The 24,477-nt window shown below is 47.6% G+C and overlaps 1 long non-coding RNA gene across 1 annotated transcript in view; it reads right to left on the reverse strand.

Annotated features, from left to right (window-relative positions):
- Positions 1-345: 345 nt before the first annotated feature.
- Positions 346-24,477, reverse strand: part of LOC137425054 (uncharacterized) — a 63,122-nt gene continuing 38,990 nt past the window's right edge. The window contains exon 2 of the long non-coding RNA XR_013623128.1: positions 346-1,207. This is a non-coding gene — a long non-coding RNA (uncharacterized LOC137425054). The remainder of the gene's footprint in view (positions 1,208-24,477) is intronic.

A 24,477-nucleotide genomic window follows, 5' to 3' on the forward strand; every position in this document is an offset into this window, starting at 1 on the left:
CGCCCAGCCTCGACTTGCCAGGCCGCAGCCAAACACGCCCGGGCAGGTCCAGACTCGCCTTTCCAAGGCTCGCCCTTGACACCCGGGCATGCCCGGTATAGCTTTTGCCGGGCAAACTTCCCGACATAAATGTGTATATATATTGCTGCCCGATAAACGGGCTTGTCAGAATACCTGAGCTGTTTTGTTTCAATAAAGCAACTCGGACGAATTCCGTCTTTGGTCGCGTCAATTCTTTCGACTCGCGTTGGAGCGCAGTTCCTTCATTACCTTGTTTGTAATTGTCTTGTTTTGGTTTCAGAATGGTATTTGTTTTATGAATTGTAAATAACTTTGACTTGAAAGAACCGAAAAGTAAATTTTTATTGTAACAATGTGGATATATCCAGCACGATATCCTTGAACCTTGATATAACACTGTTTGGTGTCCAAGGTCAGGATGTCCCGAGTGCAGAAAAGTCAATGTGAACGTGCTGAGAACACAAGCACAATGCCAATCACCTGCATGTCACAGTCCCACGTGTCACATTGGTAACGGTCATTTCCAGGTTATGGTTATTTTTGTTATTTTAAAGCACCATATTTAAACGGTCTCAAGTGCACATTGGAACATCTCATTCAAACATGGCCTTAAAGGAGTGATATCCACATCCTTGGACTCAAATGACTTTCACGTTGGTGCAATGACATCATTTTCCAAACGGTATCTAAGCAACTTGATTTGCTGTGCTAGTGTCATTCAATCCACTTCAATGTCAAAGTGGTGAGAGCATCATTACAGCGACTTCCAAGTGAAGTCAGCATGTGAAGTCAGCATACGAAGCCTTTCGGCTGAAGAAGCGAAAATAAGCTATTCATCCCTCTGGATAGCTTGGGTTTCTGGGAGAAGATAAAAGTGTCACATGATTCGTAAAGATACTATGCATGTCCTTTCAACAGTAGTCATAACTCACAAGGAAAGCTTGATAGACTGATTAATATTAAAACGTCAAATGGCATATTATGAAGTCAAATCAGCTTGCCAACATTATAAAAACGTTATCTCCTATCTCCTGATATCTATTTCCTTGGTCATCCATTGGAAGAGGCCTCAACATCAGCCATGGTCTTTCCTGGATCGACCACATAGCAAAGCTGGCCTCCAAATCCAGCCGTAGACTGGGAATCCTCCGTCGATCCAAGTCTTTCCTTGGGAAATCAGATCTACCTGTGAAAACCCATGAAGAGTAGAAAGGCATTTGAGTCAAAATTTGGAATACACATAAAGATAGCAAACACATACTCTAAATTCAAAACCTATTTCTTTAATAATTCTGTGCATCAGTATGGCCAAACCAGGTTTGTAACCAAATACTCAGAATTGCATCAAAATACTAATGAAGTCCAAAAACAACATATTCCCAATACACAACTATAGAAAGACACACGGTAGAGCGCATACCGCTGCCAGGCTGAACTGTTTACGTTTTGTATCCCATTGGTAGGCAGGACATACATCCGATCCATTACGTCCTTGTCACACCAAAATCTAATCGGCTTGTTATTGTCACCTACCCAACTCATTCACCAAGTTTTGTCACAACTTTTTAAAATATGCAAAATATCGTTTTTGGGCCAAACAGTCACAGCCAAACAGGCCAAACAGGCCAAACAGGCCAAACAGTTTGGGTCAGTCTCAATGGTGAAGAATCACTTTAAAAAATTCCTGTATCTGGATCCAAATCTGGATCTTCACCAAAATATCATCAATTCTTCCTTGTCACGTGCCAAGCCTGTCCACCAATTTTCGTCTGAATCCATCCATAACCTTTTGAGAAATCCTTCTCATGGACAGACAAACAGACAGGGGTGAAAACATAACCTTCGTCCACCTGATGCAAAGCCTGATAAAACGATTGCATTCACGCAGTGGAAACCATGTAGGATCATCGGGTCCTGAACTGATGAAAAACGTTCCATTAGTTTTTGTCTAATGAAAGGACCCTGAAATCCTTTTAGACCCGAAAGGGGTGTAACAGGATCTAAAGTGGTCTAAAGGGTGTAAGAGGTCTAAAAGCATTTAAGAGGTCTAAAAGCATTTAAGAGGTCTAAGGGTGGAATTGTCTAAACGTGAAAGCTGAATGCTGTCCGCACGTGAAAAAGCTGAATGCCTCAACTCTGTGTTTGCCTCTAAATCTTGTGTCCCAAACCCATCCCTCTCTGTACCCACCATACCCAGTCGTACCCTGCTGCTCCTGGACTCCGTGTCCTTTCCTCCTGACAAGGTGGAAAAGTTTCTGTCAACCCTCGACTCTGATTCTGCAACTGGACCCGACGGCATCAGCCCACGGGTCCTAAAATCCTGCTCTGCTGCTCTATCTCACCCTCTCTCTGTTCTCTTCACCCTCTCTTTTGCTCAAGGTCAACTGCCATCTGCTTGGAAATCAGCCAACATCACCGCTTTGCACAAAAAAGGTGCAAAAACAGATCCTAGCAACTACAGACCAATCAGCCTTCTCCCAATTATCAGCAAAGTCATGGAATCCATCATTGCTTCGGATATGAAATCTTTCCTCTTCTCCAATGGCTTGATCTCTGATCATCAATTTGGTTTCAGACCAGGTCACTCTACTCTGGACATGCTGCTTCTGCTGTCTCAACAATGGATGGAGGTCCTCAATGCCAAACAGGAAATTAGAGCTGTCTCCCTCGACATATCACGTGCCTTCGACACGGTCTGGCACCCCGCTCTGCTCACCAAACTCTCCTCCTTTGGTATCCATGGAAATCTCCACGCATGGCTGGCGGACTTCCTCTCTAGTCGTCGTCAACGTGTGGCCCTGAATGGGTTTCTCTCATCTCCTCTTCCTGTTCAGGCTGGAGTTCCCCAAGGCAGTGTTCTGGGCCCCGTGCTTTTTCTGGTCTTCATCAATGATCTCTCTGACTCTCTCGAAAATCCTCTCTATCTCTTTGCTGATGACTCCACTCTCTGCCGCTCCATTCCTCTTCCCTCAGATCGGCAGTCTGCTGCCTCCTCACTCTCTGAAGACCTGGACAAAATCACAGACTGGTCAAACAAGTGGAACATGTCTTTCAATCCTGACAAATCTCACACTCTTACTATGTCTCTCCGAAAAGATCGACTGGACAACCCTCCCATCTACTTTCTCAACAATCCTCTCCAAGAAGTTCTGTCGCTCAAGATTTTGGGTCTCACTATCTGCCATGATCTTTCTTGGGAAAACCACATTTCCAAGCTGGCCTCCAAAGCCAGTCGCCGACTGGGCATCCTCCGTCGTGCGAAGTCCTTCCTCGGCACACCTGAGCTCCTCACCACATACAAGGCTTTCATCCGCAGCTCAATGGAATACTGTTCTCCCCTATGGGCCGGTGCTCCTGCCTCACACCTAGCTCGGCTTCACGCTGTTGAAACCAAAGCTTTCAGAATTATTGGAATCTCCCGCGATGAAGCTATCTCTGAGGGCCTTTCACTCACTCACCGCAGGCAGGTAGGTGGTCTTTCTGTCTTCTACCGACTCCTCTCCGGCCTTGCACCCCCAGCTCTCTCTGTGCTCTGTCCCTCAAATATTCCTACAGGTCGCACAAGATCTGCCAGCAACCCTCTGATGGTTAAACTGCCGAAATCTCGGCTCTCTGCTCACCTTCACTCTTTCATTCCTCTTTTCTCCCGCCTCTGGAACAAACTCCCTCACTCCCTTCAATCCCACTCCTCCCTCCAGGTCTTTAAAACAGCTGTTCACCACCATCTCTTATCTTCCCCCATCCAAAACCTTGATCTTTTCTACCCCCGCTAATTCACCCCAGATCCACCTTGTTTGAAATTCCAACTTCTTTCCTGGAAGTCCTGGCAGTGTCCATATGTTTTATACCTCTCCCACCGCCCCCTTCCCATGCCCCCCCCCCCCAAAGCCCTCGCCCTCTCTCAGATCTCTCGATGTCTCCATGTCTCTCGGTCCCTGCTCTCAAATGTTGTGTTTGTGTCCTTCCCCCTCTCTCCCCATCTTGTCTACCGCTCCCGATGTTATATGTTTTATGTGTCGGTTTGTCTTTCTGTGTGATTAATGTTCGCTCTTTCACGAGCCTCGATCTTGTATACAAAAAAAAAAAAAAAAAAAAAAAAAAAAAAAACAGTGTAAGGGTCTAAAAGGGTCTGAAGTGTTGAAAGGGTCTTAAAAGGACTATGAAAGGTCTTCTCCAACCCCGTGGTAATCATCTATAATTTGGTGTCTTTTCTGGTCCAAAACTGGATCAGAAATGATACACGCCCACGACAGCTATTATTAATCAGGTAGGGAGCGTAAACACACCACATATGATCCCACCCCTTGATAATACCACCAATCGAGGCGGATTCCATTGGAACAGGTAGAGTTATGTGAGCCTGGAAAAATAAAAGGCCGTAATTGACATTTCATTTGGCTTCTTGAGGCAAGAGAGTTTTGCAAAAGCCTAAGCAAAAAGGAAAGGCAAGAGAGTGAAGGCAAGAGAGCGAAGGCAAGAGAGCGAAGGCAAGAGAGTGAAGGCAAGAGAGCGAAGGCAAGAGAGCGAAGGCAAGAGAGCGAAGGCAAGAGAGCGAAGGCAAGAGTATTACTTAGCAAGAGAGCGAAGGCAAGAGTATTACTTAGCAAGAGAGCCACGTCTGGTTTCAGTCCTCCTTGTCATGAGCATCTAGCTTGGCTCTAGTCAGAGATGGCTTCTTCTGTCCGAGGTTCTCATCTTCACTGCCTGCCTGTCTGTATTCCTGCAATCTCTCCGTGGACCTAGTGAAGTGTGGTGTGCTCGTAGCGCTGGACTATGTAGGACGTGCCGGTATACACACACACACACACACACACACACACACACACACACACACACTTAAAACCCTTTGCACCAAATGACAAAAAATTGGCAGAACAACTGAAATTAGTGTAATGGTAATCCGATGACATTCAAATGGAATTTGGTCTAGATAAGTGTGCAAAAAATCGGCCTAGATACACCAATACAGGAGTTAGATAATGTGGTATCATACAAATACCTCAGGGTAGAAGAAGGCCACCAAATATGTCACAGAGCAAATATATCATAAATGTGTAAAACAATTAGCAAAGAATACCAGCGTATAAAGAGGCTTGGCCTGAAAACATACCTCTCTCCAAGGAACAAAATCGAAGCCATAAACCAACTAGCAGTACCTGTATTACAATACAATACAGCTGTGGAATAATAAACTGGCCACAACCGGAAATTAATAAACTAGATATCAAAACAAGGAAACTCCTCACTATCCACAAAATATTCCACAAAAATCAGTGCAGCTCAAGAAGGTATCTGTCTGGACAAGATTGAGCTCCATCAGGTCGCTACCTCTTTCAAGTGCACAGAATGTGACAACATTATAGCAAAAAAGACAAAAGAAAAATAGCAAAATATCAACAGATTATACACTGACAACTGGGAGAATGACAAATGAGCAGGAAGTTATTAAAAAATAATTGGACAGACTGGGCATAAACAAACATTGCTCATTGCAATGGCTAAGAAGAGGTAAGCTCAACTGGGAAGGAGAACGAATCCTTATAAATGCTCAACACCAGGGACACTACACAATGGCTTTAAGAAGATGACGGGACTGAGTCAATCGGGCAAGTGTAGATTTTGCAAGGTAGAAACAGAAAGCATGAGCCACCTCCTATCAGGATGTAAAAAGCTCAGAACAGCTGCACACACAAAGGTACAACAAGGTTTATAGAGTAACTAATATAAAGCCCGTCAAAAATGATGGGTTGGAAGTTTATTTGATGGTGCAGGTTGGAACCGTGGTCTTTGGGGTCTTTGGGGTATTTTGGGGCTTCAGGGTCTTTTCGGTTTTTGGGGTCTTTTAGGTATTTTGGCTTTTTTCAGTCTTCATGATCTTTAAGGGTCTTTGGTTTATTTTGGGTCTTTGGTATCTTTGGGATATTTTGGATCTTCATGGTATTTAAAGGTCTTCTGGGTCTTTTCAGTCTTTGGGCTATTTTCGGTCTTTTGGGTCTTTGGTGTATTTTGGGTCTTCGGGGTATTTTGGGTGTTTGGGGTCTATTGGGTCTTCGGGATCTTTTGGGTCTTTGGGGTATTTGAGGTTTTTTAACCGGTGGACACAGTTGTGTTGAAAGATTGCCCAATAAAATCCCACTCAAATCCCTCCTAAAGCGCTACTCAAAGCCATTAAAAGCTACCGTTATGAAGGAGGACAGACATCACACAAACACACAAACACACAAATACACAAACACGCAAACACAAATACACAAACACACATTCTGTTTTATATGGTAGATGTACTGGCACATCTGCAGAAATTTCAATATCCAAGTTCCACAAAACTCATGGACCATGAACCAAAAGCAATTCTTGAAAACAAGAAAGCAACGCTCACGTACAACCTAATGATCCCATCGAGCGTGAACATAGAAAACAAAGCATTGTGAACAGATATAATACTTAGGTACAAAAAAGAAGAAAAGGCATTGCTAATTGGGGTGTCAGTACCCAGCGATTTGGGCCTAAACAACGCAGAACTGAAGAAAATGACCGAATACCATGACCTCAAGAATAAAATGAAATAATCTTGCTAGCTGAAGAATGACGAAATTGTACCAGTGATAGTTGGAGCAATGTGAATGATAAAAAGAACCTTACAGAGATATTAAAAACCTTACCTGGGAATATTAATACTCGTACAAACGGATTACAGTCGGTGAAGGCAAAAGGTGCCCTGGCAATGTCGTGCACTGGAGGATATTGTTATTTATTTGGCATGGGGACGGTGTACTTTGAATGTATCTGTACTTGTTAGGTATTTAACTGAATTAGGTAATTAAGTCAAATTAATAACCCGATCTTCACCGGGTGACCCAACTTTTTATCCATATTCCATAGCTCGAAGGAAAGTGTAACTGCTGTTTCTGTCAGTTGGCTGTTTCAGGGACACGATCCACTTTGACTTCAACAGCAGAATACAGGAAAGATGTACCAAAGAACATGATGATTTGGTACTAAACTATGCTGAAATAAGCTCGACAAAATAATGTTTTCCATTGTGTCTGCATTACCAAATATGACATCCTATTATATCTGCTCGAGTTTGACTCCAAAACATTGCATTGATGCTGAGTGCCAGGAAAATGTTCCATGACAAGTTTAAATGCTTGTCACTCGAGGATTCCATTTGGCATCAAATTTACGATGAGTTTGTAAATCGTACGTGTTCAACTGGGATTGACTTCAAGAGAACATCTAAACTCGACACTCGGTGGTTGCTGTATGGACTGGAGTGACATGATTTGGTTCCTTGTGTGATATCTGAACAGCAGCTGCATGGAGCAATGCCAAAACGCTCGAATAGAAACTGCTCAAAGAGGGCTGCGACACTTCATACAAGGCAGAACATTTTACCTTGGAAACAGCACGGAACTGACTCAAAAGAGAAAATTAACAAATATTTGAATAACTCGTTGATAATTGCTGTTGTGGATGAAACTATATACGAATGTGATTCTCTGTGTTTTTATTTTAGCTGTAACTAGCACATTACCCATAGGGTGATCAATTTCATGCAATCTTACTATAACTCACCAAATGTCCATCCGTCTGTCTGTCTGTCCATCTGTCTGTCCGTCCGTTTGAAGGTACCGCAAAAACGGCTGAATCGATCGCAACGATATTTTGGGTGGGTAATCCTGGGATCTCCTGGAGTAAAATAGGCTATATTGTTTTTCCAATTTCAGCTTTGGTCTCCAGCATTTTCAGGTTTGGACTCCCGCATAACGTTATTTTCCCGGGTGTCGCACAAAAGGCTGCACCGATCGGCTGCACCGATCGGACTCGGTGACCTCGGACAAAGACCTTTTATAAGGACATGGGTTTAATCCCTACTTGAGAGAATGCCAACCCCCTCTCGCTATCAAGGTCGTCTTTCCAACTCACAATCCCACGAGATATGCGGAAAAGATGACCCAAAACCAATTATCTTCTTTTTGATTCGTATATAAACATCATTAAAAGTAAATAATGACCTCGGCCAAAGTTCGAATGACGTGGGTTTAATCTCTACATGAGAGAATCCCACATAGCTATTTGGGTGGTGTATAAGCTAACAGATCGCTGTCTCCATCGATGTTGCCGAGGCCGTAACACCTATCGGCTCAAAATCCTTTTAACTGTTGACTTGGTAGTTTTTACAATGAAGGAAACATGTATGGGAAGTACAAACTACATAGCGATTGTGAATGTGACAGCTCTGAGGCGTCATTCGCTTCGCATCAAATTATTCATTACATTCATTCATTCATTTAATGATAATTACGCTCATTCTTACGCTCATTAAACGTTCATTAAATGTTAAACGTTAATTAAACAATTACGGAAATAAAAACGAAAAACATTAAGAAATTACGTTCCCACCGTCACATCAAACACTACCGTGAACACATACATCGTCAAAACATCGTCACAATGAAAACATCGTCACAAACGTTACGTTACATCATTCAAACCGTGAACACATCGAATATTGGAGAGCCCATTGACCAAATTTCAAACACGATGGAATAATATTTACCGATATGAACAGTGATGTGGCTTTTATTGAAATTCTAAAGATACTGTCTAGATTTTGATGACTTGCGTGTGATATGATTTTATGGATGTTTATATCAATCGTTTAAAATAAAAAAAAGCCTTCAATTTCTGATATTTTGCATTTTCATTTGGGCCTCCCAATTGAAGGCCCGCCCATAGGGCGGGTACCGTTGCTAGTTCATACAATTCATGCCCTCGCCCCCTTTCTGCCCAAACCCAAAGCCTAAACCTCCCCTTCCAAAGTTGTCTCATCTTTACTCTCACTTTCTTCCTGCTCATAAAAGCAAATGGGCATTCCCACGTCAAAACAGAGGAATATTAACGCTTTCTGCTCCCCTTTCATGCTATCACCAACTTCACAGAAACCTTTCACAACTTTAAGAGAAAACAGTCGGAAAAAATAGCAAACCTGCGTAACATCCACAGGAAGAGTGCTACTTTAGAGAACGGGTTCTTAAGGGTTCTAAAGGGTGAATTTTAAAGTTCTAATAATGGGTTCTAAAGGGTAATTCTACAGGATTCAAAAGGGGAATTCTAAAGTTTGAAAGGGTAAAATATAAAAATTGTGGGTGGAGTCAGGCGAACTGTCCAACCAATGGGTAGAACTCGCACGCATGGTCGTACACACAGCTCCTTTTACATATAAAGACGATGTCCCATATAGTTGTGATAATATAGCACTGGTTCAATTGATATATGACAAACACTGCTATTTTTCTACAATGGATGGCAAAGGTCATTGCACTATGTCAGTATGTCACAGAGCACTCCATCCTTTGGACGGTTCATTGACTGGCTGTTTCATGTTCATTGATTATATAGATGTTTTTTTTTAAACCGACGAAGAAAAAAAGCCTATATTTCCTGAATATTTCCTGAATATTTCCTGAAAAAAGCATATATATTAGGCCAGTGTGATGTTCTTATAATCCCTACGAATATGTTGTAATTTAGATTGATGTTTCGGCCAAATATAAACACTTGAGCATGTTAAGTAAAAATGTAAGCAAAAATAGTAGATCAAATGATTTCCAATGTCAAAGTTTTCTTGCACGAATTCTAATCATACTATCTTGCATCTCAAACTTTTTAACCTAGTATGGATATTCCTTTCGGTGTAATGATATTTTAAAGTGATGACCACAACAAACAAGGTAAACGTCCTGCTGTGCTTTTGGAAGGAACATGAAACTTTTTTTGCGATATTTGAACACATAACTTTTATCTGATGTTATCGTATTTTTCAGCGTTTTTATTTTTTTAACTCAACTCTATAACCATTTCACATTATTTGAACCCCACGACCTTTAACACACGAAACTGGTGTCGTGAGAGATCTCAGGCAAAAATGACATGACATTATATCATGGAAGTAATGAAGAATTGATTGCCAGAGAATGCCAGGAGGATAGATAGATGTCAGAGGATAGTCAGAGGTGTCAGATGTCAGAGGTCAGAGGATAGATAGTAAGATGTCAGAGGATAGATAGTAAGATGATTGGTAAGGAATGAGAGTGTGGGGAGAAATTGAGATGAAGAAGAGGCTGCAGGGAGGCAGGGGTACAGGGAGAGAGAGGGAGAGGGAGAGGGAGAGAGAAAGGGGGGCAGAAGGACTTGAATTAAAGTCAGAGGACAGACATCCTTGTCACAAGCAACAAGGGGGAAGGAACAGGTGCAGGGATGAACTGGGTAGAGGCAGCTTGTGTAAGCTGTTCAATGGACAGCTTCTGTTTACCTGGAAATACGCTGCACAGGTATGTCTTACCACTCCCTGCCATTGTTTCTGAATATTCTCTCTATCCTCTCAATGCTTTCTGATCATAAGATCATGTACGGTATAAGTGAAACAAGACTTTATTCCAGCACTCATTGATACAATGTCAACATCACAAATGCAATATTGTGCTTTTGACACATGGTGCCTCCTATTCCCAAATGTGACGCATGGTTGGAGTCAACCGATTTATTTACCTTAAGTTGATAAATGGATGCCAAAAAGTCCTACTGTAAGAAACGGTAGTGCTTGTGCCAACTTGGTGTAAAAAGCTAAGGACCGAGCCTTTGTCTAGTCCATCTTGGTCCATTGTTGGACCTGAGCTGAGAATGTTTTCTGTCGCTGAATCAATTTGTTATTGATGAGAAAGGATGTGGGAGTTGAGCAAATAGGTGTCAAAATATACCGTCACGTTTGTTTAATTTTGTGTTCAACAGCATTGCTCTTGCATAGTTTAGACAGTTCAAAAGAACAGAAGATAAACAAAAAGATTGAAGGAAGTGAAATGCCATCCGTCAGTAACTCCGTCAACACAACTCCGCTGTCATTGTCCCAATCAGAACAATAACCATTCAAACAAATAATGATGAGTTGATCGTCATATTTATACGATAATGCGTACAATGGGGAGTAGTATGACAAAGCGTGCTTCAAAATTCCATTGAACAAGCAATTGATAATAAATAGATTCATTGTGATGATGAAAAGTGAATGAGTGAGACGTCGTCGTTTTACTAGAGCTATCAGGAAAAACACACAAGTGTAATTTAAGGAAAGCGTGATGGAGATTTCAGGGAGGCGTGCGGTTACAATAGTGGAGATCAGCAGAGACACCCCACCACACGTGCTGCAAAAGGCCGCGCGTGCCTCGCATGTCGCACGCTAATTCACATTGGCATGCAGGATGGATTCCGCACGACAACGCCGATTCGGCTTCCACTGCAGAGAAAGAATCCTGGATGGAATTTTAACAGGGCAATCGCATTAATTCGTGAAACGTCATCGATCCTAATGATCACAGAATTAATTTTGACAAAAGTGGGGGTATATTTTGTGACGGTTAAGCATAAGTTAAAGTATTCTTCGATTCTTTTGGGAGAATCTTTGAAGAGCATATATTTTATAAACGCTAAACCACTGAGACATTCAATAACACCATATTTTGATGTGAACTTCATCACAACAGATGTGGGTGAATAGTACGAGAATATGAAGGATATAATTTTATGAAATGCTCCCATTATGAAAAGGCAGAAGAGGTGTGAAATTAATGGTGCATTTTATATATGTATATACATACATATATGTATATATATATATATATATATATATATATATATATATATATATATGTATATATTGTCGCGTGACTACCCTTGGTGAACACCGTAGGGTAACACGGATGACCGATTGCGAGACTTTACACTCCCGAGGCGAAAACTCAATGGCGGATTCAAGCTCAACACAAAGTTAAACGCGCGGGAGGCCAGACGCAACGAGCTCCACAGCCTTATCTATTAAAATGAAACACCCAGGAAACTGCGTTCAAATATGTACAGAAAATAATATAAGGATTTATTATTGAAAAGTAATAACAGTGAAAAAAAACACGCGCCGGTAATACTAATAACTAAATCGGGACGTCCCCACACGACTGATATCAAACACAAAACGAGGGAGATTAATTACGAAAAGAACACGTCACGTCGTTGAAAATGTACGCGGATTCGGGCTTATCTGGTCTTTCGTCGTCTTTGTGGCTGCCGTCCAACACCGCTCCTTTCGGCCCGATCGCACACCTCGCTCCAAGTTCCACGGCCCTCTGCGTCCGCCTCCAAGCGCCACCAGGCCTCGTCGGTCCAACGGCCCACACACACCACGAGCTCCTTTGCTCCAACGGTCCACCGCAGGGCTGCACGAAGCAACCAAAACCAAGTGCCAACTGCCAACTGCAACGAGCTGTGGTCACGAATGTTCAACGAACCGTGTCCTGTGCCAACTCCGACGAACTGTGCAACGAACCGTGTCCTGTGCCAACTGCCACGAACTCTGGTACGGAACTGTAACAACGAACTCTGCGACTCAACTCTCTCAACTCTGGACTCCACTCGAACTCTGGACTCCACTCGAACTCTGGACTCCACTCGAACTCTGAAATGGCGTCCGACCGTCGCCTATATTGGTGGCCGATGACGTCACATTGGCGCGCTCCTCAGCCAATCATAGCCTCCCAACTCGCCCAGGTCACGCCCTCTGCGGCATGCGACTCCTGACATCTCCCGTCCGTGACCCCGCGGTCCTGGTGTAACACGTGCCAGCGAGGTTGGTAGGCCTTTGAGGTGCGCAGGCGAGGTTTGTAGGCCTTGGAGGTGTAAACGGTGGCGGTGTATTGTGGCGGTGTTCTTGGCCTGGTGGTGCCCATTTATTACGAAGTCAATGTCAGGGAAAGGGAATTATTTAATGTTGCACTAAGGACCTAACTAATGTTTACGTGGTTTGCAGTGCCATAAAGGACAAAGGTTTGATTACTAGGTGATACTCACAGGGGCGTTACCTTTAATCCCTCACTATTTAACACTCGAATCTCCAGGTAGATCCACACTCATACATCTTACCCCGACAACCGCCTGAACATCAATAACTTATTACATGTAGAGTCCCTGTCACGACAGCCGAATACCTACCTATTCAGATCTACCTAGCTCTAGATGTTGCATTACCAAATTCATAACACAGCCCCCCCCCTGGAACCGTAGCTCCTGCAAGGTTCACCGCAGGGCTACCATTCCAGCCTTAACACTTACTGTCACACACTTAATTAACCTATGAAATAAATCAGGAAGGGCTGTGGGAAGTGAGTCGGACTACCTACCTACACTTCCTTAACATGCTGAACCCCTTAACCATCATGCAAGTATGTACATCTTCTTCGTTGTTCCTGTGGAGGGAGGAAACAACAACACACAATGCTAACTTAACCACAAAACTTAACCATCTTTCCAAAACTCAAAACTCTAACCTTTGTACATACCCCGGTCTACAGACCGCGTCCCCCGGTGGATGCCACAAGACTCAACCTTACCTGCGGGGCCATCCCCAATGCACCCCCCTAAATTTCCTCGGGCCCTGTCCAGATGTTACAGGTGAGTGACACGGCTCGGTGGATTTCGCCCACATTCATGCTACACAGACCCCTTAACCACTCATTCTCATTCCATAGGTCATCAAGGCATTGCAAAAATCAACAAAGCACTTATTCCCAATACACCCCCTGCAGGACCATGGCATTGATGTCATTCACGTGTGTGTGCATTCCTCAACTAGGCAGCGGGGAGGTACCGCACAAAAAGATGGTGGGGGGCACATCAGGCTGTGGTGCCCGCAGTCCCAAAAACAAGTCAACCGACTTACAAGTTCATTGCCCCCCCCCCCTTTACCTCTTGGCCCCGTGACAGCCCAACAGCCCCTTTCCGCCGTTACCTCGCCGGTGAGGGTCTCCACACACACCAGGCTCCTTTGCCTCCTGCTTTCGCGCAGCAACACGGGTCACCGGGGGACTTCCTCACCCCGCGGCGCCCAACCAGACCCTCCACCGACGAGCTCCAATTTCCAGTTACCACCGGCTGCCAGGGGTAATTGCCGCAGAGGGGGGCCCGCAGGCATCGCTCCTCAGAGCTTGCTCTGTACCTGCGGACACACACACCTTCCCCACCCATGGTCCCCAAAACACACTTCCTCCCCCGCTGCCATTCAATTCTCCACACAACTCAGCACAATTCAGTACAATTCATAGATGGTGTAAAAGGTGTTACAAGGCTTGCCATGGCCTGCCAATGTGAAATCCCATTCACAGTTCGAATCATTAAATCCTTACACCTTTCCATTAGCACATTTCCAAAAAGCACAATTTATCGCCCCTCATTATCTCCAATAATCATCACTCACTCTCCAGGTTCCACTCTTACGACCACATCAAAACACGTAACCACAATACAAAAACATACGCCACCCACAAGACACTGTGGCTCCCATTCCATCCCCTCACCGGCCATGTCATCACTCTCACCCGCCTCCCAACTCCAATTTACATGTCCCCAATTTCCAAAGCAAGTCCTGAAGCCTGGGACAGTACTCCTCAAAACACTCACCTCAAGTGCAGGTAGTTGCAGGTTGGTCAGGTTCAAAGTGCAATCCACCCATACAATTCCCAAAATTTCACATTGGGCCTACCAAATACTTCCAAATTTCTCTTTTGTCCCCACTACACTGGCAGGTATGTGGATCCGCATCCAACGGTGATCATCACTACACAACTACCTATGGCCACGACAGCTCTGCACCTCTACCGTGCAAGGGTCACCGGGACAAGGTGAGCAGTCAAAACGCCAACATGGCCCATGAGTGTCCATAAGGGCGCGACCCACCATCCATCCTTCGGCCCCCCTGCGAGGAACACAGCTGCAGCAGCCCCAGCTGGCCAATGTGGTGAGCACTTGCTGCCACAACACACACTACCGCACACACAACCTCGGCCCTGGGGGGCACGGTCGCAGTGCGTGGCATCCCTACAGCCACGTCCCCTGCACCTCCCCATCATCCCCCAGTCCGACTACAGAACTGCAGCCCCCCAGTGCTCACCCACACTTGACCACACCAAGGTCCAGTCAACAGCCATGCTCCACCAGGAGACCCACCCAGAAGACATGGTCCACACACCTCGGACACGCACAGCACCACGTTGACCCTCAGGCTACACAACTACATCCCCATCATCCCGCGTCCCAAATATCAGCACAGTTGCCCCCGCAACCAGTTGAAAGCTGTGTCTTGCTACCCTATTAATTTCATCACAGCCTCCAACACTTTGGTCTACACACCTGGATCAATAATGGCGTCACTGTACAGTGTCCACCATGGCATTTCAAAATCCACCCTTAAATTTCCATCTAACCCACAGATTACCCATGCCAACCATTTGTCACATTTCACTAACCTCACCAAAGAAGGATGCTTTGCCATACACATGCCAGCCGAGCATGGCCCATATGCTCGGCTCGTTACACATCTCCCGATTCACATCCCCATGGCTCTCTTCCCAACCCGAGAGTCCATAAATCATAACGGAGCATCTGTGGAAGGTCACTCACACCATCACGTTCCACAGATGCCCCAATGGTTGTCCGGCAGGCTATCTCCATCCCTGTCCATTCGGTTTGACCCGCGTCCATAGACCAACCACCATGCCAGGTCACCACATGCTGGTTGTCCCAGAGTCTCAGGGAGAGGGTGTCAGGTCGCATGCCCGGGTGATCACTACATCAGGCCCAAGCTGGCCATCTGCGGTGCCACCACCAAAGCGCGACCCACAACACCTCCCCCCAGTGGTCCTCAATATTTGCCATCCCAGGCTTGAGAAACCACCTCGGACCTCCCTGGAGGTCTTAACCCCCACCAGGGTCCGGTGACCCTGCCGGCCCGAGCCACCAGCTCGGACGGCGCCCCGACGGACAAGGGACGCCACACTCCACCAGACCCCCCGTGGGACCCAGGTCGTACCTCGACACCCAAGGCTGGACCCCACGTCCAAATCTCGCCATCACAGCCCCCCAGCTGGCCGGCATACCCAAATTTTGAAAGGGGCAACTTTTGCCCGAGGCCATCACCCATGACCTCTCCATGTCCAAATCCCGCAGCCCGGGGACCAATCCCCACCATGGCTGCTCCAAATCAATTTCCCATTGTAATTTTATTTTACATTTTATTTTACAAATTTTCATTCCCATTGCCAACCCGCAGCTGCAGGGAACAACCTCTACCACCGGTTGTTCTGCCCCTCCCTGCAGTTGATCCAAATTCCCTACAGGGACCAAATCTCCAGAAGCTCTATCTCCCGATCCTCCAAGATCCAAATCCAGCCCGGAGCCAACACACTCCCCCAACTGGTTGTCCAATTTTGGAGCCTCTGTTTCCAAATAGCAGTGTACAGTGAGCGTCCCCTCGGTCATTCCAACCACCTCCTCGGACCAACTCACCTCTTCACCCAGGCTCCTTTGGGCCTGAACAAGCTCTACCTCCATGGGACTGTCACAGGTCTCCAGCCGCTGGATCAAATCATCCTCAATAAATACCCGGTCCGGCTCTATCGCATGGACCCCCAAAAACTCTACCCCAGCTTGCTCCGCACCACCGCCCTGGTGCTGCACAATTCCAAATTCATCCCCCGGTTGGGGTGTTGTGACATCCACACGGTCCCGATAAACAACCAGGCCAGAATGTGGGAAACATTCCCCATTACAACTCTCACATTCCAAATTTCCTTCCCCGCTCACCTGTGGACACTCCACGTTTACCTGCAGGCATTCCCCATCTACCTGTACACATTCCCCATCCACCTGTGGACATTCCCCATCCACCTGTGCAATTCCAAATTTTGCCATTTTGTTTGCCAGCCCATCAATTTTAATACTCAATCGATCACTCATTTCCTTCATTCCTTCCCTCCATTCCTTCCCCTGTGACTTCATTTGTTCATTCAATTCCCGACTGGCTCGCTCACTCTGTGCATTCATGTCTCCCATCTGCTTTCCCATTTTGTTTTCCAGCCCATCAATTTTAATACTCTGAGCATCCATTAATTCCTTTAAAAATTTCATTAAAGCCTGGTCGTCTCTCGGGGCCGTCCCATTTGTTCCCGACTCCCCGGTAGGGGAGGGGGATAAGTTGGTGCTCGGGACGAGGGAGGTTCCAAGGCTCACCTCTGCATCAAATTCCCCTATTTCCGGCTCACTCCCGACGCTGACGGAGGCCTCGCTGCGTACTTCCATCTCATCAATTTCCGACATCCGCTTTCCGGAAGATTGTTTCCCGCGCGCGTATTTATTTTAATAATTCCTGAAACAATTTAAATTTGACGAAGACGCGATATCGCGCTCCGTTTGCCCGATTGATTATTAAATTTCTCCGCCTCGACTATAAAAATTTTGCGTTCGAACGTCGGGCGCAATGTACGCCCGACCGTGTCGATGTCTCCCCGCGGACAAAAAAATTTGTCCGACCGTGTCGATGTCTCGCCGCGGACAAAAAAATTTGTCCGACGGGTTCAAATCCTACACTCCTGACACCACTTGTCGCGTGACTACCCTTGGTGAACACCGTAGGGTAACACGGATGACCGATTGCGAGACTTTACACTCCCGAGGCGAAAACTCAATGGCGGATTCAAGCTCAACACAAAGTTAAACGCGCGGGAGGCCAGACGCAACGAGCTCCACAGCCTTATCTATTAAAATGAAACACCCAGGAAACTGCGTTCAAATATGTACAGAAAATAATATAAGGATTTATTATTTAAAAGTAATAACAGTGAAAAAAAACACGCGCCGGTAATACTAATAACTAAATCGGGACGTCCCCACACGACTGATATCAAACACAAAACGAGGGAGATTAATTACGAAAAGAACACGTCACGTCGTTCAAAATGTACGCGGATTCGGGCTTATCTGGTCTTTCGTCGTCTTTGTGGCTGCCGTCCAACACCGCTCCTTTCGGCCCGATCGCACACCTCGCTCCAAGTTCCACGGCCCTCTGCGTCCGCCTCCAAGCGCCACCAGGCCTCGTCGGTCCAACGGCCCACACACACCACGAGCTCCTTTGCTCCAACGGTCCACCGCAGGGCTGCACGAAGCAACCAAAACCAAGTGCCAACTGCCAACTGCAACGAGCTGTGGTCACGAATGTTCAACGAACCGTGTCCTGTGCCAACTCCGACGAACTGTGCAACGAACCGTGTCCTGTGCCAACTGCCACGAACTCTGGTACGGAACTGTAACAACGAACTCTGCGACTCAACTCTCTCAACTCTGGACTCCACTCGAACTCTGGACTCCACTCGAACTCTGGACTCCACTCGAACTCTGAAATGGCGTCCGACCGTCGCCTATATTGGTGGCCGATGACGTCACATTGGCGCGCTCCTCAGCCAATCATAGCCTCCCAACTCGCCCAGGTCACGCCCTCTGCGGCATGCGACTCCTGACATCTCCCGTCCGTGACGCCGCGGTCCTGGTGTAACACGTGCCAGCGAGGTTGGTAGGCCTTTGAGGTGCGCAGGCGAGGTTTGTAGGCCTTGGAGGTGTAAACGGTGGCGGTGTATTGTGGCGGTGTTCTTGGCCTGGTGGTGCCCATTTATTACGAAGTCAATGTCAGGGAAAGGGAATTATTTAATGTTGCACTAAGGACCTAACTAATGTTTACGTGGTTTGCAGTGCCATAAAGGACAAAGGTTTGATTACTAGGTGATACTCACAGGGGCGTTACCTTTAATCCCTCACTATTTAACACTCGAATCTCCAGGTAGATCCACACTCATACATCTTACCCCGACAACCGCCTGAACATCAATAACTTATTACATGTAGAGTCCCTGTCACGACAGCCGAATACCTACCTATTCAGATCTACCTAGCTCTAGATGTTGCATTACCAAATTCATAACAATATGTATATATATAAATGTATATGTATAATTGTATATATATAAATGTATAATTGTATATGTTTATATATTGTTGCGGTTTTTAGAACCCCTCACTTGTAAATACTTGTAAATAATAACTATTGTAAATATCCTATCATTTAATAAGGTCGCACCCATAGTTAGTCCACAAGCAACACGTAGGACACCATAGGACTTTCAGTTATTTCCTTAATATGTGTTTCAGATAAGGCTGTGTTCCCAATAGTTGAATCTGCGTTGTATTAATTAAATAAGATAGGTCCTTTTCAATTCCATTCATTTTGTGGCTTCACTCTCTCCAAATTGTGGTACGCGCCTTGCCAGCAGCGTTCGCTGCCTTAGCACCGCCATTACGCACGCGGTCAAGCTAGGAGAAGAAGGGGGCGGAGCACCCAGAACGAGGCGTAACCCTGTCATCGACCCATAAGGGGCGGAGCCGGTGAGCCCTCGCTAACCAACCAGGGCTGAGGTGAGCTCACCGGTGGGCGGAGTGCGAGAATACGCGGCTTGATTTCAAAGCGCCCTATATAAGCGCAAGCGCGGCGCCTTTACACAGAGGAGAAGAGAGAGAGGGCACGGAGAAGAGAGAGACGTGGTGGTGCTCGCATTGCTGCAATAGGCTGAGGCCCTCTAGACCCCTATTGTTGCCGGTTGTTGAGCTCGTTTGTACCAGATGCGCGAGGAATCGTTAAGTGGCGCTGAACACCTGAGAAGCTGAGTAAGGAGGTTACGAGCAGAGAACTGTGCATACGGACTTGCAAAGGACTACCCCCCCCCCCTCCCTCCGCCATATGTAAGGTCCGATCGCGCGCCAGCAACACGCAAGCTGCCTCTCATTCTTCAGCCTGGACCGGAGCCGGACCTCAACGCCTACCATCTGCCTGGACCTTCCTCCCCAACCATCTGCCTGGACCTTCTCCTCCTACAACTACCCTCCCGTGTAAGTCTGTTTGTTGTCCTGGGGTTAAGTAAGACTGTATAGATAAGCTTGCTCTGTGTCCTGCTTCTTCTTCTTCTTCGTGTACACTCTTCCCTTTCGTTTCCTCTTCTTTGGTTGTTGTAATAAATCCTTTGTTCTTCCTTACCTTTTGGTTTCCTCTCCATTCGATCGTCTTCGTCCTTTCTCTCCATTGAGTACCTGTGGCACGATTTGGGAAACCGCTCAGGATCGGGTTTAGTCCTTTGTTAATGGCTCGGGCTTCGGATTGCTAAACCGCTCGGCAATTTCCATCTTGTCCACGGTCTGAGCGGGAGTTATCTCCCTGCTTTGCGGTCGGATTGGCACTCAGGTATTTGGGACTCCATTGACCAATCACCCTGGCCAATCTCGACCGGAAAGGAGCGTTATAATTTCCAGGATCGGGGGACGGCCAGCTTAAAAGACAAGGGGATTAACCCCCCCTTGGTGAGGGGAGCGTCGACCCCCCGAATCCGCAACAATTGGTGTCTGGGAGTGGGATTGGATCCAAACCAAATTTTCTACCATCTTAAAAAATTTGGTCAAAATTTCGAGCGGCCAAAATTTTTATTTAACATCCAAATTAAAATCGTGCCATGGATAATCAAGGCGATCGGATGCCGGTGGGGGAGATAGAGGAAGGGCTAGAGTCAACCCAGCTCCCCAGGGAAGAAGTGGGAGTAATGGAAGAGGGGGTTGAAGAAGGTGCGGTAGAGGGGGTTGCAGGCACACAAAATGGCGGCGTCTCGCACATGGCCGCGGTAGCCGAGCCCGCTGTACCAACGGGCTTTGACATGCAGCAGTTCATGGCACGGTTCAGCGAATATATGGCGGAGTCGAAGTGCGACAATGAAAAAAGAAGTAGGGAAATGAAAGAAATAAGGGACGAGGTAAGGGGGAGCAGGTGTGAATTGACCGAAAGAATGGGTGGTCACCTGAAACAAATGAAAGATGGGTTAAATAATTTGGAAAATAAAATGGGAGATCAATTGGGAAGCCAAATTGGGGGGATGAGGAATGAATTGGGAGGTCAAATTGAGGGGTTAGACAGCAAATTTGGGGGGATAGACAGCAAATTGGGGGGATTAGAGCACAAATTGGGGGGCCAATTAGAGGATGTGGGTGGCCAGATGAAAGAAATGAAAGAGGCGTTAGTGAGGTTGGAAAATAGGATGGCCACCCAGGAAAATCAAATGGAAAGAATGAAGGACGGGTTAGCCGGGTTAGAAGACAAAATGGGGGGCCAACTTAAGGAAATGGGGGATAAATCCACCCGATAAATAAAACAAATGGGGGATCAATTAGAAGAGGGAAAAATCGGGCTAGAAAACAAATTGGACACCCACAAGGGGGAGTTAGAACAGATGAGGGCGGCATCTACCAAGGAAATAGGAGAGATGGGGGAGGATATAAGGCGCGGGGTGAGCGAAGAGGTCGCGGGGGTACGCAACGAGGTAAAGCGGGGTGAGGAGCGCGTGGAGAAAGAGGTGAGAAAGAGTACGGCGAGGTTACAAGGGGGTATAGAGGAGTTGACACGAGGAGTAGAGCAGCTGACAGTGGGACAAAAGGAGTTAGGGGAGCAAGTCGAGAAGAACACAGCTGTGATAGGGGGGCTGAAAGCGACAGAAAGAAATAAAGAAGGAACTAATAGCGACGAAGAAAGAATGTCAGACGGTACACGAGGGACTGACAAAGAGGTTGGATGAGGTGGTAGAGACGTTGGGGGCAAGAGACCAGGAGGTCAGAAGGCATATAGAGACGACCAAGGTGGCCTTAGAAGAAGAAATTGTGGGGGCGCACCAGGAGATAGAGGAGGTGAAACAAAAGTTAGAGGAAGTGGAAGAGGGGGTGAGTGAAATTAAAAAGAGATGGAGGGAGACTAAGAAGGAAATAAAGGAGGAGGTGATGGAATTGGTGCAAGGTCTGTGCTCACAGCATGATGACGTACTTACTAACCAAATAAAGAGTTTGCAGGTGGCGGCGGAGGAGCGAAGAGGAAGAGGCGCCGAGGTGAGTGGCGATATGCTCGGAAATGTATATGGTGTGAGGGGAGGTTCAGCGAGCTTGGGGGTTAGTATAGAGCCGGGCGTTCGTGAGAGGCCAATGGTGAGGTGTGCGACTGGTCCAGAGTGTGTGGAAGGAGGATGTGTGCAAGGATGTCCGACCATGGGGGGTGTGAAAGGTATTGGTGAGCCAGGGTGTACGAGTATGGAGTGGGTAGCGGGTTGCGGAGGGGTAACCCAAGCATCGACACCGACAGGGGTAGTCTTTAGAGGGACGGGGGACACGCGGGAGCCCCCCGGGAATAGTGTACTGTGGGGGCCCGAACGGTTCGGCCCCACGCTATCCCCGCACGGAGCGACGCATGGGGTCCGGCCTTCGGGCGGAAATAAGTTTCCACTCACGTCCTATGACGGTAAGAATGATCTGATGGCGTACCTGGCGCAATTCGACCATGTGTGTAGGGGCAATGGTTGGAATGTGGACGAAGGTGGAGTACACCTTGTGGGGGCATTGCGCAGCGCGGCGGTGGAGGTGCTGACCACCTTACCACCGGGTGATTTCATCTTGCCAGCACTCCGTGCGGCTTTAATTAACAGATTCGGAGTGGAACAGCAGAGCGAGCTTGTTAAAGCTCAGCTCGCGGTGCGAAAACGCAAGCCCCAGGAAACCATCGGGGAACTTGCATACGAAATTCGCCGCGCAGTAGGGATTGCACACGCGGACATGGCAGCGGGTTCCCAGGAAAGCCTGGTGCTGGATCAATTTATCCAGGCCTTCCCGGACCCGGAACTCCGACAACAGCTCGCCATGTGGCGCCCGCAGACCTTGAGCCAGGCGGCTGACGCTGCGGCCCGTTGGGAAGCAGCGAGGACCCTGGCCCGGGGAAGCGAGCGCCACACCGTGGCGGTGCGCCAGGTAGGGCCCGTGATGGGTGGCGGCCGCCCTAGGGGTCCGCCCCCGAAGGGGGCCCTGACCTGGAGAGCATGGTCTGGAGGTTGGTGAACCAGCGCCTGGCGGGACCTGGACCATGGCAGGCGGCTCCGGAGGTGGCCCCCGGTAGGCCACGGGCAAATGCCCCAATTCGGACTTTCAGGGGGGGGGGATTTGGAATTCCGGAGGCAAGCACCTTACCAGGTGAGGTGCCTTAATTGTAGCCGGCTGGGTCACCATGCGTGGGAGTGTCGAGCTCCGCGCCGGGACGCACCCCGGCAGCCGAGACCAACAACTCCGCCCAACTCCACCCCAGACACCCCCCCACCCCCCCCCCCCTGCACCAGGGCCCGGGAACTAGAAGGTGCCGGACATACAGGGCCGTGTTCGGTAGAAGGGGATGGTGAAGCGCCCTCATTGACGCGACAGGTCATTAATTGTGGCCAAATTGGTAGAGGTAGCCTAACGATTCGGTGCAAAATTGCCGGCATTGGGGTAGACGCCATAGTGGACACAGGAGCTAGTGCCACGATCATCAGCCCTGTGATCCTTAATTCGAGTGCAGATGGCTGGGATAAAATCCAGCGTCTGGAAAATCATAGGTTGCAGCTGGCTACCGGGGTAACGGCCCTGATCATAGGGCGTGGTTTTGTAACCCTCAAGTTGGGGTCGGTAAAGAGGGAGATAGAAGTTTGGGTGGCGGAGGTGTGCGACCCATGCTTAATAGGGTTGGATCTGTTGACTGCCAGCGGTTGTAAAATCGATTTGTGCTGGGGGACCCTGCAAGTGGGAGTAGAAGATCTACCATTGGAGGGGTTGAGCACGGCCGAGAGAACGGAGCTGGAGGCTTCTGAGGCCGTGACCATCCCTCAGAGGGCCGAGGCCATAGTGCCGGCCCGATGGTTAGCTCGCCCAACATGGCAGGAGTCCTGCGGCCTAGTCGAACCGGTGGCAGCGCAGTCCGTCCCAGGTTTAATCGTGGGCCGCACCCTCGTAAAAACGGACGGGCCGGTGGTGGCCGTCCGAGTAATTAATATAAGTACAGAACCACGCACTATAGTAAGGGGCAAGAAGATAGCCGGCTGCACCCCAGTTAACAAAGTCGCGGCAGTCAGGGACGAGAACGTCCAGCCGAGCCGGCCCCAGAGGGAGCCTTCAAAAAGAAGTAGGAATTGGCCCGATCCCATTTGCGAGATGGTAAATCGAAGTAGCGTAGAGTTGGGAGGTATCCAGAGGGAGGCCTTACACAAATTAATTGAATCCCATTTGGATATCTTCTCCTTGTCCTCCGAGGATATTGGACGTACGGGCCTGGTGAAACATCAGATCCACACCGGTGAGGCCTGGCCTATTCGTCAGCCCGCCCGACGGCTCCCTTGGAGCAAGAGGGAGGAAGCTGACGAGCAGGTAGAAAAAATGCTCGATGCAGGTATCATCGAGCCCTCGGGAAGTCCTTGGATGTCACCTGTTGTGCTGGTCAAAAAGAAAGATGGGACCACGCGTTTCTGCGTGGACTATCGCCAGCTGAACAACGTGACACTCAAAGACTCATATCCCCTGCCAAGAATTGATGACACCCTCGATGCCGTTGCGGGCTCAAATTGGTTCTCAACTTTGGACCTCAAGATTGGGTATTGGCAGGTGGAGATGGATAGGGCAGGGAAGGAGAAAACGGCATTTTCCACAGGT

This window comes from Myxine glutinosa, chromosome 4 (assembly GCF_964187855.1).
Source record: "Myxine glutinosa chromosome 4, kmMyxGlut1.1, whole genome shotgun sequence".
NCBI lineage: Eukaryota > Metazoa > Chordata > Myxini > Myxiniformes > Myxinidae > Myxine > Myxine glutinosa.